This window comes from Sycon ciliatum, chromosome 2 (assembly GCF_964019385.1).
Source record: "Sycon ciliatum chromosome 2, ocSycCili1.1, whole genome shotgun sequence".
NCBI lineage: Eukaryota > Metazoa > Porifera > Calcarea > Leucosolenida > Sycettidae > Sycon > Sycon ciliatum.
In genome coordinates, this window is record NC_088644.1 from 1,176,943 (window position 1) to 1,190,733 (window position 13,791).

A 13,791-nucleotide genomic window follows, 5' to 3' on the forward strand; every position below is an offset into this window, starting at 1 on the left:
GAAATTGGCAGAACCATACAAACCTTATGGCGGGCAATTCCTCGAATTCTGCTCCATTTCTTTATCCACATACCAAACATGCATGAAACTTACCAGAAAAAGTACCGAATTCTGCCAATTTTCTGCCGGCATTGTCCGCAAAGGCCTAACGGTGAGTCTGTTACATGTGCATGCATATTACACCATTACTACACCATTAGCTAGTGTATGCTTGTACATGTAGTCTCTCTGCGTAGTCTACTACAGGTCTACTCTCCATATAACGTAATCTCTGGGACCACGCAAACATTATGTTATATCGAGAGTTATGTTATGTAGAAAACCGTGTGTAAAATACAATATGTACCTCAAAATGAAGGGTATTACAAGGCGGGTTCAACCTTGCAAACATATACACACTGTACCACCATCGACATCAGATACCATCAATGCCGCAGAATATATGCACAATACTGTCAATAGGACTAAACTGGCTAGCTACGGCTACAGCTTGATTGTACCGCGCACGTGAATCTACGTTGTATCGAGAGTGCACACGTCGGGGAGAGAGCCGTAGGGTGCGTTATGCCGAGGTTTACGTTATGTAGGGCTAAACTGGCCTAAACTGCCTAGCTACAGCTACCACTTGATCGTACCGTGCACGTGAATTTATGTTGTATCGAGAGTGCGCACGTCGGGGACCGCGCCGCAGCGTGTGTTATGTCGAGGTTTATGTTATGTAGGATTATGTTGTGTAGAACAAAATTTGTATGGGAGTGATGCTGTTTCGGCGCGGGATTTGACTTTTTTTATGTACTAGCGAGGTTTATGTACAAGTGAGAGTTGTTATATCGAGAGCAGACCTGTAGTAAGTACTAGTATAACCAAGAGTACATAACCCCTTTTGCCAGTTTTGGTATAACCCCCGGTGCATGCTTGCAGGGTGCCAAACTTATTTTAGTGAAAGGTAGCGTGTGCCGTACGATACTGAAGAACTTTACACCCACCGCAATCCTACCCACGTTGATTGGCTTCAGCCTAGGTTGCTCACTCTCAATTACTACGATTAGTACAGATCCACATCAATTTGCTTGAATGTCAAGCTCCTTATAAGATTACAAGCAACATTGATCCCTAGTAAGAAAAATTCCAAACTTTGCAGTTAAATCCTAATGATTTTTACATTCATAATCCGACTGATTCAGTCTCAAAATTGATTCAAAGAAATGTTGGAAAAATACCTGATGTCCGGGTGTGCTTTTGCAAATCGACAGTGTTGGTAATTAGAACTGGTCCGTGTGCTCACATACTGGCTCTAGTAGAAATGCAAGCACATACTGCTGGGCACACTGTGGAGATTAACAGTGTACTAACAGTTACCAGCACTGGTACGTACTGGCTTTAGTCATTCCGTTTGCCATACTCTTTGCTCCATGGAAAAGGAAAATAAACTTCATAAAGAACTCAGATGGTGAGCCAAGGAGGCAATTGTAACATGAAAATTGTGGGCACTTCATAAAGTATGTGAATTGACATATCACCAATAATAGATAAGCTCAAGTGATTATCCGACATTTAGAAATACTCTTCGAGGGTATTTTTAAATTTTCAACTGTAGCTCTTACATGCAAGATATAGGTTAGAATGAGATGATCACCAGATTGTTGTGTTCCCAGTATTGAATTCTCTGGCATGAGTGCTCTCTGGGTGTAACATTCAACAAGGCTGCAGAAGTCCTGGCTACTTAGATCAGCCTGAGGGCAAGTTTGTCCAGTCCAGCATGTGTGTATGTGTGATTGTGTTTGTGTGTGCCTGTGTGTGCGCACACGTGTTGATAATGTCTTTGTGGTCTACATCCTAATACGGTTGTACCAACACATCACTATCCATTTGCTGACCTAGCCATATTGCTATGGTTGGTGGGTTGTTGGGTTGGTTGGGCAGGCATTTGCTTGCAATGGTTGGTTTTCACTTCTTTCCTTGGAAACCGTGCTGGAAGACTTTACGTGGGCCTTGTCCTGGTGATGGCTCCATGCGCTGAGCCGGCTGGCCTGCATTCTGCACGGGCTGTGCAGCCGGGGGTGGCCTGCGGTTAGGTTGTCCCTGGCCCTGTGATGGCCCTCTTGGAAAGCGCATACATGGTCTGTTAGGGCCAGGAATTACTGAGCCAGCACAACAGCTGTGGATGGCTGGATGGAAGGCAGAGTTTCCACAACACATGAAGCCCTGTCCACCCATGACTACCACATTACCGCAACACATCTGTTCACTGGCAATCTCATAGCTCATCATACCGCAACAAGCAAACTCCATCATGGGTCCCTGTGCCACATTACCTCCGCAGCATGCCTGGTCGATAGTTGTGTATCGGGTGCGATTACCACAGCAGCCTTCCTTGGACAACTCAATGGTTTCCATTCCGCAACAGCCAAAACCGGTCGTGGCACTGCCCCCGCGAATATGTCCGGCACAACAAGACTGGTCATGTCGGTTATATACCTCTATACCACAGCACTCATCACCCAATGCTGGGTTGCCACTGAGCACATGATTGTTGCAGCACATCTTATTCGGCTGAGCCGTCGAGTAGGAGTGTAAGCCACAGCACGCGTGCGTCCACTCTGGGCCCGTTGTCAAATGACCACTGCAACACATCTGCGACGCTCGCTCATACACTTTGAACACACTGCGACCATCACAGCAGCCGTGCGTCTTGTTGTTATAACTTTTCATGCCGCAGCACATGTTGTGACCTTCAATGGCTGGTTGTATTTTGTCCATGCAGCACATTTCAGTGGATTTCCGATATGTCGTGCTGCCACAGCATCCAAAGCCGTTCATTTCACTGCCAGCTGACACAGAGCCTTGGCAGCAACTCTCTGTCTGTTGATTATAACTGCTCAGTTCACAGCAATTATAGCCGGCTTGCTCTGAGCCTGCTCTGACCTGGCCTCCACAGCAGATCTCTGAGCGGACATGATAGCTGGCCTTCTCGCAACAGGCGAATCCCATCTCTGGTGTGCCGGGCTGGATATCTCCTCCGCAGCACATCTCCACTCCAGTGTTGTACGGTGTTAGCTCGCAGTACTCTCGTCTGATCGTTGAGCCGCGAACCTGAGCAGACACTGAGGTGCTCGCCATCACCAGTGCAAGCAGAGCAAGCATGCTCCTACAGCGGGGATGCATTGTCGGGGTCATTGTAACTATTTTTTGGTGTTGTCTTGTCTCCTGTCCACGAAGCTCTCTTGTTCTTGTCTAGATGACAGAAGAGGTAACAAATCGTTCGACTTTCAGCTTCACTATGATCTACTTAGTTTCCTCGCACTCCCAGCCACCAGGCTTTTATAAGGGTACTACTGGGGCTACTAACGCCAATCGCTGGCTGGAAGCTAGCGAGTGGCTGTTCCTTGTCCTGAACGGACGAGGCGAACGCTAGCGCCTGCCAACTCAGTGACACGCCGAGCTCAGCAACTAACCGTCACGACTGCGCCGAACAAACACCTAACTTCCTCCTGACACGCGCTTCACCGACCGGCGCTGCGGCCGTACGGAAGTTTTTCGTTGCTGAGAGGGAGACCGAAATTGTCCAAGGTCAGTTGAGAGAGGAAGACACGCTCAAATCACCAGTGATCGACTGACGGTGACACCAGGGTGAATATGCTATGCTGAGCGCTCAGCGTTTGTTCGGAGAAGACGAAAGCAGGCGATTACAGGCGCACTGAGCGCACACAGACAATAGTACGGCCTGCAGGTCACTGGGGTCACAGCGCTGCGTCTGTCACTCTGCAAGAAGGCGCGAGGTTTTCCCACGGGGTCAATCTTCCCTAACTATTACTTCCTTAGCTCTCCTGCTCTAGACAGCCACGCCATACACACATGAACTGATTTGGTAATAGTTCTATGCCCAGTAACCCATGTCATGAACACAGCCTATGAAACCGTCACTTCAGGCAGCAGGTCAGCACGGCACTAACAAAAGATCTTCACAAACTGATTGATGAGGAGCAGTTCCTGTTGAAATCTTTACCACCATAACGGCAGGGAACGCCTGGAGCCGTGGCCGCCATGACATTGCGAGCGGGGTGATCGCAAGCATTTGGACGTTTGCATGTAGTCGGGTAAGCAGTGCCGTGCTGTTCTTGCAAGCTAGCGGTGAATGCGCGCTACTAGCCCGCCATTAGCGCTTGAACAAGCAATGGCAAACGATCGCATCGGTAGCTAGGAGCGCTGTCCTTGTGCTACCTGCGAATACAAATTACAACATGAAGGCCAACACGATTCCAAGGCCTCTGTCGCATGGGCCTTACATGCTTACAAGCAAGACAACACGATGTACTGGTAGATCTACGCCGTATTACAAGTATGATGCTAAGCGTAGGTATTGTTCTACCGAAGTACTACTACTACTACTACATGTAGATCTACTAGGCACATGTAGATCGTCATGTAGATGTTGATGATGTGTCGAACCGCAATGTACAATGTACTTGGAGAGGAGCCTGTGCAGCCCCTCACGGCTCGGATTTACTACCTCCCAAGCCAAGGGTCACAGGGTCATGGTGTAGACATGACCATTAGTCCATTACACACTGTACATGTACATGTATGTATTCTGTACATGTACATCTACAATGTATTCAGGATCTAGGAAGATGCAACATGCCCATGCCCACAGTAGACTGCGTGGTCGCTAACGACATCCACTTGGAGCTGTCGTCAGTTCATTGCACACACTAAACTTGGTCATAATACCAACTCAAGTCTATTGTTCGCTACATTAGATTCCAGACCACCGCTACACCAGTAGCGTGGCAGCGAAGAGCTGCACACACACACACACACAATCAGGTACAAGTATGCCCAGTCTTTCAAACTAGACCGAAGCGACATACATTTACATACAACACTACCAGCACATCTTTTGCATACAGAAATGCATGGACGCATGAGCATAATCATACAATGTACCGTTGTACGTACTGAACATGTATGAAAATGACAACGGGACACTTTGTGGTTAGGCGACGCGCGTACAAACTTGCTGGCTGGCGAGCCTGGCGTTGTGTCCTCGAAAAAGTATTTTCTTCATTCGATAACGGATGATATCTGAATTTAAGGGGGTTCGGGACAGTTAGGCCCAAAAATTCAATTTCAACATCAGCCCAATCTGACATCAAGTTTGAATAGGTACAGCCTTATATTTTCGCTTAGTAACATCAGTTTTTCAATTGCCCGAATAGGTCTTGCCAAAAAACACAATTTTCCTTGATGACACAAAATGACACAAAATCCCAAAATTGATGAGAAATCGTCCATATCATCAGTTAGGACAGAAAATATGACATAAAATTGTACAGACTGTTCGAGGTATTGACTAAGATGATATCAACACCGAAAAATGTACACTTTGGTTGACGATGGGATCCAGGTCGTCATTTCCTGGAGAAGAACAAAAAGACGCAAAAAATGAAACTTTGAATATTTTTTGCAGCTTATTTTTGAGTTTGCCCCATATGTGGATACTTCAAACACGTTCTATAAGTGGGTTGGAACAGGTTTACCGCGGCGAAAATAGGGGTCACCGTGCATATTCTGGAGAAAAATCCAAAAAACTGTCAAAATTTGCCTAAAATTGGTAAATTCACGTATCTATATTGCCTGTACTTCTCTGCTGCTGCTTTGGTCATAACCTATTGGATTTTTGGCTGTTAGGTGTTGCATAAACTCACTAGAGCCCTCGGCGTTCAGAACAATACAAGGATGGAATAGCTGAACTAGTAAATTTGCCGGAAAACCCTGGGTGCACGCATTATCGATAGGTACTTTTCTCCATGATTACTCTCCTGTTGGCACTTGGTTGTGATACATGTAGCTATGATAGCGCTTAGCACTGCCTCATATCAAACTACAACTTGATGAAAGCTGACATGTTGGAACGAATCAGACAACATTGAGTCCTCTTGTTCTTCAACTATGCAAGCTAGAACGTGTCCCCGCACAGGCAAAAATGATGGTATTTTACGGTGCGTACAAACAAGTGAAGCACTGTGCCACAGGGCGTTCCTTACAGTTGGGTTGCTGCTGGTTCTTCGCTAGGTGTTCAGCCACCACTAATATAATCTTCCTTGAGACTGTCACCCGCTTCTTACCTCCGACTTGCTCCTTCATCAGTCTGGAAATGGCTGGCTCACCACTTCGTTTGTAGGACAAGACAAAGTGCTTCATCACCAACCCACTGGCAGCTGCCCGCACTGCAACTGATTTAGAGAAGCGCGTTGCTTGGACCAACAGTTGAAGGGTGGCCAGCCGCTTTTGCTGACGTTCTGCAAACTCCATCGCCGAACATGCTGATGCAAAAGTGACAGAGTGCTACAGGATACTGGCATCAGGGCGAGCTTCGACAATTTCAACTAGGGCCGCAACATCCGCAACAGCATCATGAGCAGCGAACTCATTCCCAACGATGAACTATAAATCAATCTGAGGCTGTAGCTTGGGAGCTCCGGTATCACGGTTTAGGGATCAGAGTGTTCACCAATCACAAAATGCACACCATCGACACACACATCCGTGCACACATACATACACACACACACGCACACAAACACACACACATGCATGCTCTCACACGCAATAGAACACACGCGCGCGTACACACACACATACATTCACGCACGTGTGCGTACCCACCCACATGCATGTGCACACTCATGTGCATGAGTGGAGATGCCCGCATACACATGTCACACCAACATGCCCTGGGAGCGGTCATGCACGTGTGTATAGTATGTGTGCGAGGGCACGTCCACATGAGCGCATATGCATGTGCATGTTCATACATGCGTATGGTGCACACATGCACAAACATGCAGGTCTATGCAAACACACAGACGCTCGCGGCCGCCACGCATACAGTGTGCTCATACATTTCCATAGCCATCGGGTGGCAATGACTCGCAAATATCATGAATAAATCTTATGAGATTGAAAAACGCACTTACCCAAAGCAGCTTTGGTGTTGCTTGTGGAAGCACGGGGCCAGGGTGTTGAGCAGTTACAGGGCTATCTGTATCTATAAAATTCTCCATCCCACACTGCTGACACGGAATGACAAGTACGCTGCCCAGGCCGTACCTCTTCTCTTCAACGCAATCAATGAGCGCCAGAGGTTTGCCACATCCAGGATTCTGGCACGCAGACAATCCCACAGCCAGATACCTGAGATGAACGATTCGTCGACCGTGAAGAGGGGCACTGAACGACCTCTTCGCGGGAGTCGAATCCAGTGGCGTTAGTGATGGAGATAGCCCTTTCCGTTTTTCAGGAACTCGATCGATCGTTTGAGTTCGCGAAGCGTCCCCCTCCTCTGCTTCTTGCATCGTCCAGTACGCAGAATGAGAGGCCGCGTCGTGGGTGACGGATTACTCTCCCGCGTCTTCATCTCCACGACACGTCGGGAGGAGAACCGAGCTATCCAAAAACCGCCAATGTCAAAACAAATCCGCAAGTCCACTAGTGGCTGAGCTTCTTCCTCAAATCTTGTCTAGCTCGACTCGAGCACGCGCTGCGAAGTCATGGTCAAACTATGTTCTGTGCATGATCGCGTCCCATTTTTCCATTCCGAAAGGCATTATTTTTCAGAAAAAAATTCGGCAATCCAACATGGCGCTAACCGTCGCGAACCTCCTTAACATAATAATTATGACTATTGTCACTCCCTGTAGACCTACAATGTACATGTTGCCTGCTGTTCATGCTCACATGTCATCAAAATTAATGATGGTGGTGGGCAAATTTAATTCTTCAATGACTATGCATATCCACACAGCCAGCCAGTACTAGTCCATGTATTCGTATTACAGAATATGCGGTGCACCGTGCCAGTCAGTATTGTACTTGGAAGTACTTGTACACGCACTGCGCCGCCGTGCAGCTAACACTGTAACAGTAACACCTTGTGTATTCACTGTACTACTACTGAGTACTGTACTACATACTAGCAATCACCACTCTCATACATGTATACAATCATGTATTTGGCCTAGCATGGAACCATATTGTGGATCGCTACATCTGGAATGCGTCACATCAAGCAGTTGAACTATGTTACTTTGACATCGGTTCCGTCATCGCCTTGTCCTTTGCACCTTGCATGCATGGCGCACTGAATGCGGGGATCGACACAGGTACTAGTACTAGGTAGGTAGGCAGAAAGGAGACTGGACCGGTGGACCCCTATCCACGGCTTGCCGACCAGTCGTGCTCGCTCCGTCTTGAAGATCTACCCCCCCCCCCCCCCCCCGTGCTATGCCAAGTAGCTTAGGAGATAATGGTGATGAAGAGGGCGGTGTTATCAACTCGGCTCAATCCCTCGCCCCATCCACGGTGCTCAGAGGCGTACACTCTCTCAGCCTAGCAGTACAATGTCTAATTGTGTTTGTGGCCTCAAGGCGGCGGCGGCCACGCTCTACATGATCATTTCCCATGTCTCTCACCCACGTCATCATATACATTTACATGTACATTGTATGCGCTAAGCCGATGTCCAGCGAGAATGGGCTGTTTCGTGGCGAAAGTGAAACTACTTCACTTGCCGGATGTGACTCACTCGCTCACATAGCGGTTGTTCGGGGACGAATCACACTGCCCAGTGACTAAGAATCATATGCTAATTTGATAATGTTGTTGCCAATTGGTATTGCCACCCCATCCCTACCCCATCGGGATATCATCCTTCTTGGGTCAAAGTATCGCTGGAAACAAATCAGATCACATCACATCACATCAGCTTGTAAGGAAATCCGGAAGAGCCCAGGAATACTCCAGCACACAATACACTACAATACAGTTACATTGTTACGCAAGAGGTGCACAAAAGGAAATAAATGGGGCTGTTTTTGTTGTAACTCAGAGTTTCATGGCAAAACCAATCATCAGACAATATTGTTAGTAGAAAAGCCTCTTGTACGGGCAAAGCAAATGTGCTTACATAATATTATGACACAAAATCTCAATACTAACATTGTTAGTAACTGGTTCTGTTGTTTACACTGTTGACGATACCCGGCTACATTACTCAGCTACCTTGCAATAGAAGGCAGGACACGGTTTGAGCTACACAATTCACAGTGTTTGTGTGTGTGTGTGTGTGTGTTTGTGTGTGTGTATGTGTGTATGTGTGTGTGTGTGTGTGTATGTGTGTGTGTGTGTGTGTGTGTGTGCGTGTGTGCGCAGGCGGGTCCATCAACATCGTCTTCCTCCCCCGGCACCGAAGGACTTTCATTGCGCATGCGGCAGAGCGTTTAGGAGAAGTGGCGATTTGAAGCGTCACATCAAGTACTGCCCAACTCAGTAGCCTATCATCTCCACTGGAGATGGGGCATCAAATGTCAAAGGTGTGTGTGTGTGTGTGTGTGTGTGTGTGTGTGTGTGTGTGTGTGTGTGTGTGTGTGTGTACATGTCAAAAATTTTCGCGGAGAGGAAGCAGATTTGTTAGCTCCTGGTTTTCTCTTTGTTGGCCTCCTCCACGGGGCGGCCTTGGCCTTCTGGTCAGGGTCGTCCCTGGGTATTGACTGGCAGTAGGCTTTTCATGCCTTGCAGCCGGTTTCGCTCGCGCGGAAGGGCATTCAGTGAGCTGACGACCAGGGCGGGTAATTTGTTGCCGTCACCGTCTTCTTGCGTCCTTTCCGCATCCTCCGCAGTGGCGTGGCGAGCCCTCGGATCAATCCCCAGCCTGAAACAATGCTGAGTGGCGTTCGGCAAAACAAGTGGATTCCTGGATGAAAAAGGATACAGGTCACACTCGCAACAATTTATTCCTGCGCGGTGATAGCTGGAATTGTGAATTTGTCGCAGTGTTGTTTGGACCTGAGTGGCCAGTCGTCGTGCGGCGATGGTGTTGTGATGTTAGCTTGCTGCGCATACTCCTCGTCGTTTCGTGAAAGTACGTCTTGTGGAGCCCTTGTGGGACGTTCGGTGCCCACCCTCCAGCTCAAGATTGTGCTTTCCTGGTGCATGAAGGCCGAAGCAGTACAGACGTTATTGTTGAACAGAACATCATGTTCACATAAATATTGTTCCTTTCTTCAGTCGTTGCATGTTATAGTGGACCTACAGCAGACTGTTCATCTGGTTTGTGATATTTCCTTCCTCTGTTTGTGAGTCCCTTTCCATCAATATGGCAGCTTGTTTTGATTTCCTTTTTTTCAATTCATTTTGCTGTACTTTCTGTTTTGTTTGCGCCACTGCCCCTCACCTTGCGCTCAGTTCTCTGAGTGGAGGGCGGCGTGACCCCAAGGGGTAGCTGATTGATAGTAGTAGTAGTACTAGTAGTGTGTGTGTGTGTGTGTGTGTGTGTGTGTAGTGTGTGTGTGTGTGTGTGTGTGTGTGTGTGTCCAACCTGTCAGAAGGCTACCTTCTTGCCAAAGCATTTGGAAGTTGGGCTAGTTTCGGCTTCACAATCCAGTGTGTCGTTTCATGGCTGAGGCTGTTGGTATGTCTGTTTGCTCTGGGTTCCCAGTACTCAGTAGCCGAGGCTGGTTGGTAAAGTAACTCCAATTATTTCACTTCAAGGTACCAGTGTCTGCGTCTATCAAAGCAGCGTGATGTCTATACTGGTTACCCCAGCAAGTGGAGGGTGTGCATAGGTAACTGTCTTGGCCGTTTTACGCAGATGTGCTCCGTGTGGTGTAGACCAGGTGTGCATTCGTGGTCGATTCACATGGCTTCGCAGGTTGTATGGATTGGGCAGTTATCTGGCGCTAGTCTTGATCTGTCTCATTCAGATCTTGTTCGCTATCGTTGCTATAAGAGAAAATCTGTGGGTGCACATCCAGTGCATTTGCAGATTTGCGTGCTTCTCATGCACACGGAGAGGGTCCAGGGTAACATGACCGGAAGTTGACTTCGTTGAGTTGCTCGACGCTTCACTTTCACTTTCAATCATCCCAGTCTAACCAACACAAAAGGTATACTGAACACCAGGGAGTACTCCTTGCTGTATGCAGTGAACAACACAATCCAGTCTACTATCTGAATCAAATGTAAACTCAATTGGGCCAAAAATGTCATAAGGACACCTTTGTTTTTCATCTGACGGCTCGGTCACTATTACATGTATGTTATGTACATGTACCGGTATACGTGGTTGATAGTGATTTACATGTACACATACACCTGACATGCACATACACATACATGTACATGTAGGAGAAGTGATCCCGTCTACCGTAAAGAGTATTCAACGGACAGTGCTGGGATGCACCGAAGCTACATGTAGTAGTGGCACACACAATAGAAGCGACTGGGTCCTCACCAAAGAAACATATCCGTTGCTACTCAGAGTTTCTTGAATCAATCAATCATCAGACAACACAAGAAACACACACACATACTGCATTTGTATAACATTACGTGTATCTCGCTTGGATACTTCGAAGTACTTGCCAACCTTCCCGGTTCTCCCGGTATACTAGCGGAAAACTAAGGTAACTACCGGCATACCAGGGATTTTTGACTTTGATCGAAAACCTTCCGGTATTGGCACTGAACCATAAAAAGGTTGTTTTGTGGTGTGACAAGGGCACATGCGACCCTGCATTTCACAGAATCACAAATGTGGGCGCGATCTGACAATGAAGAAACTCAGGTTTTCGTCCCCCAATGGGCAGTGGGTTAGAAATGAACAAAAAGGAAGTAAAAAATTGCCAAAAATGCGGACAAATACGCAAAAATACTCAAAGATTGGCCAAAAAAGAGAAAATTGCTAAAATAATGGCGAAAACCAGCAAAATATTTTAAGGGAAATGAGAGAAAATTAAGCTTGAGTTGTGCCCACCTCATCTCATGTGTTTTAACTCTTCTCTAAGAACTAGGGACTCGCTCGTGCTCCCCAAGTGTAACTCATCCACTCTTTTGCGCTCCCCTCTCTTTATTGCTTTTTCTGTTTGGCTCACTTTGCCCAGAGAAGTTAAGGATATGGTCTCACTCCGCCTGTTCAAGATCCGTGCCGCCCTTTATTATTTTACTACGACATAAATAGCTCATTATCCACATGTCCTTTGCGTCTCTGTTGCTCTTCGCTGTTTTTATTTGGCATTCTCTTTCTTTACTGAGTTTTTGTTGCTGTTGATTTGCTACTCTTTTGTTTTCCCTCCCCTTACTCGTTTTATATTTTTCGCCGTGGTTGGCAATCACCCACACCCACTCTCTTAACATTGGCCGGTGATTCCACCGAGTCTTGAGATGTAATAAATATAATGAATAAAATTAATAACCAATAGTGTAGATTCTACTTTCCTCTACCGGCTCTACCAAGAAAAAGTTGGTAGAATCCGGTAGAAGTTGGTAGAGCTACGGGATTTCCAGCAAAAACAAGGACTTGCACACAACTCCATACAGAAGAAACAACACTTCACGTACATAACGTTATCATGAAAAACTACTAAATCCGGTAGAACAGTGTTCGCGCACTTACCTCTACCGTCTATCTCTATCGGTAGAGGGACTCTACTCTACTCTACCAGGTAGCTAAAAACGAACGCAGCCTTAGAGATTTGCTTTGGCTGGGTTTGCAGTCAAACATCTACATGTAGGTGTGATGTTTGACTGCAAACTCTCTTGGGCTGCACATGTCAACTGTGTATGCAAGCGAACCAGTTCAGCATTAGGGGTACTACAACCACATTGCATTCATTTGCCCATCCAGTGTAAACTATTATTTTATCAGTGCTATATTCTCCCTATATTCGACTATTGCGATACCGCTTGGTGTGGCCTTTCTGACACAACTCTGAACCAACTAGAAGTCCACCATAGATTTATACTTAAAATTCTTTACAACAAGGATCGATTTTTTCCTTCGGATGCCCTTTATCGACTTGCACACACTTCTCCTCTCTCCGTTCGTCATAAGCACCATCTCTGTACACTGGTTCATAAAATATTTCTTCATAAAACCCCTTCACACATGATGAAGTACGACAAGCTCAACCCGTAACGCGCTCATCCTGCCTCTTGTTAAGTCAGCCCAGTATCTAAAGTCCCCTTTGTTTTCCGGCTACTCTCATTGGTTATCATTACCATACGGTCTGAAAACTTGTTCTTCTATTGGTCAGTTTAAAGATCTACTATCACAACTGAACTAGACGCAATAATTATCATCGAAGAACATTCTCGAATACCTGGGTGATGCACGAATTTTGATAGTGCTCACTTCCGTTAATCGTTTTTCTTTGTAATTTTCCATTCATTTTCTGCTCTAATTCATATTTGCTTTGTTTTTCTAGCTTACTATTGCCGTGGCTGGCTCAACGCCCTTGTCTCAGGGGATTCTGTCCCTGCATTAGCTATGCTTGTCACATGCTATGAGATTGTGTCTAATAATAATGTACATGTATAATCTGCATGAGATTCAAGTAATCACGTGATGATCAGATACACACGAGCAAAGTGCCTAGATATACAATGTACATGTAGATCGACTATCTGTTGTATCATGGTGCATGTTGGTCCTGATCTTGATCCCACCTTGCCCGAGGATTCTGCATGCCAAAGGAAGCGCATAATGCCAAGCGGTCCTGTTTGCCAATGTACGTATGTACATGTACGTGTAGGTCATCAAGCGACATAATGGGCGTAGCAGATAGACCGCCATGATCTAGCCCAGCACGCCCGTGACAGTATGACAAAGCATGCTAATAAGAGTACCAAGCGTATAACTATCAGCGCCCTAGCCCTGGGAGTGGGAGCTGATTTACCCTTACAAAGTGTAATAGTAAGTAACTCCCGACCTAGGAGAGTATGACGTGCATC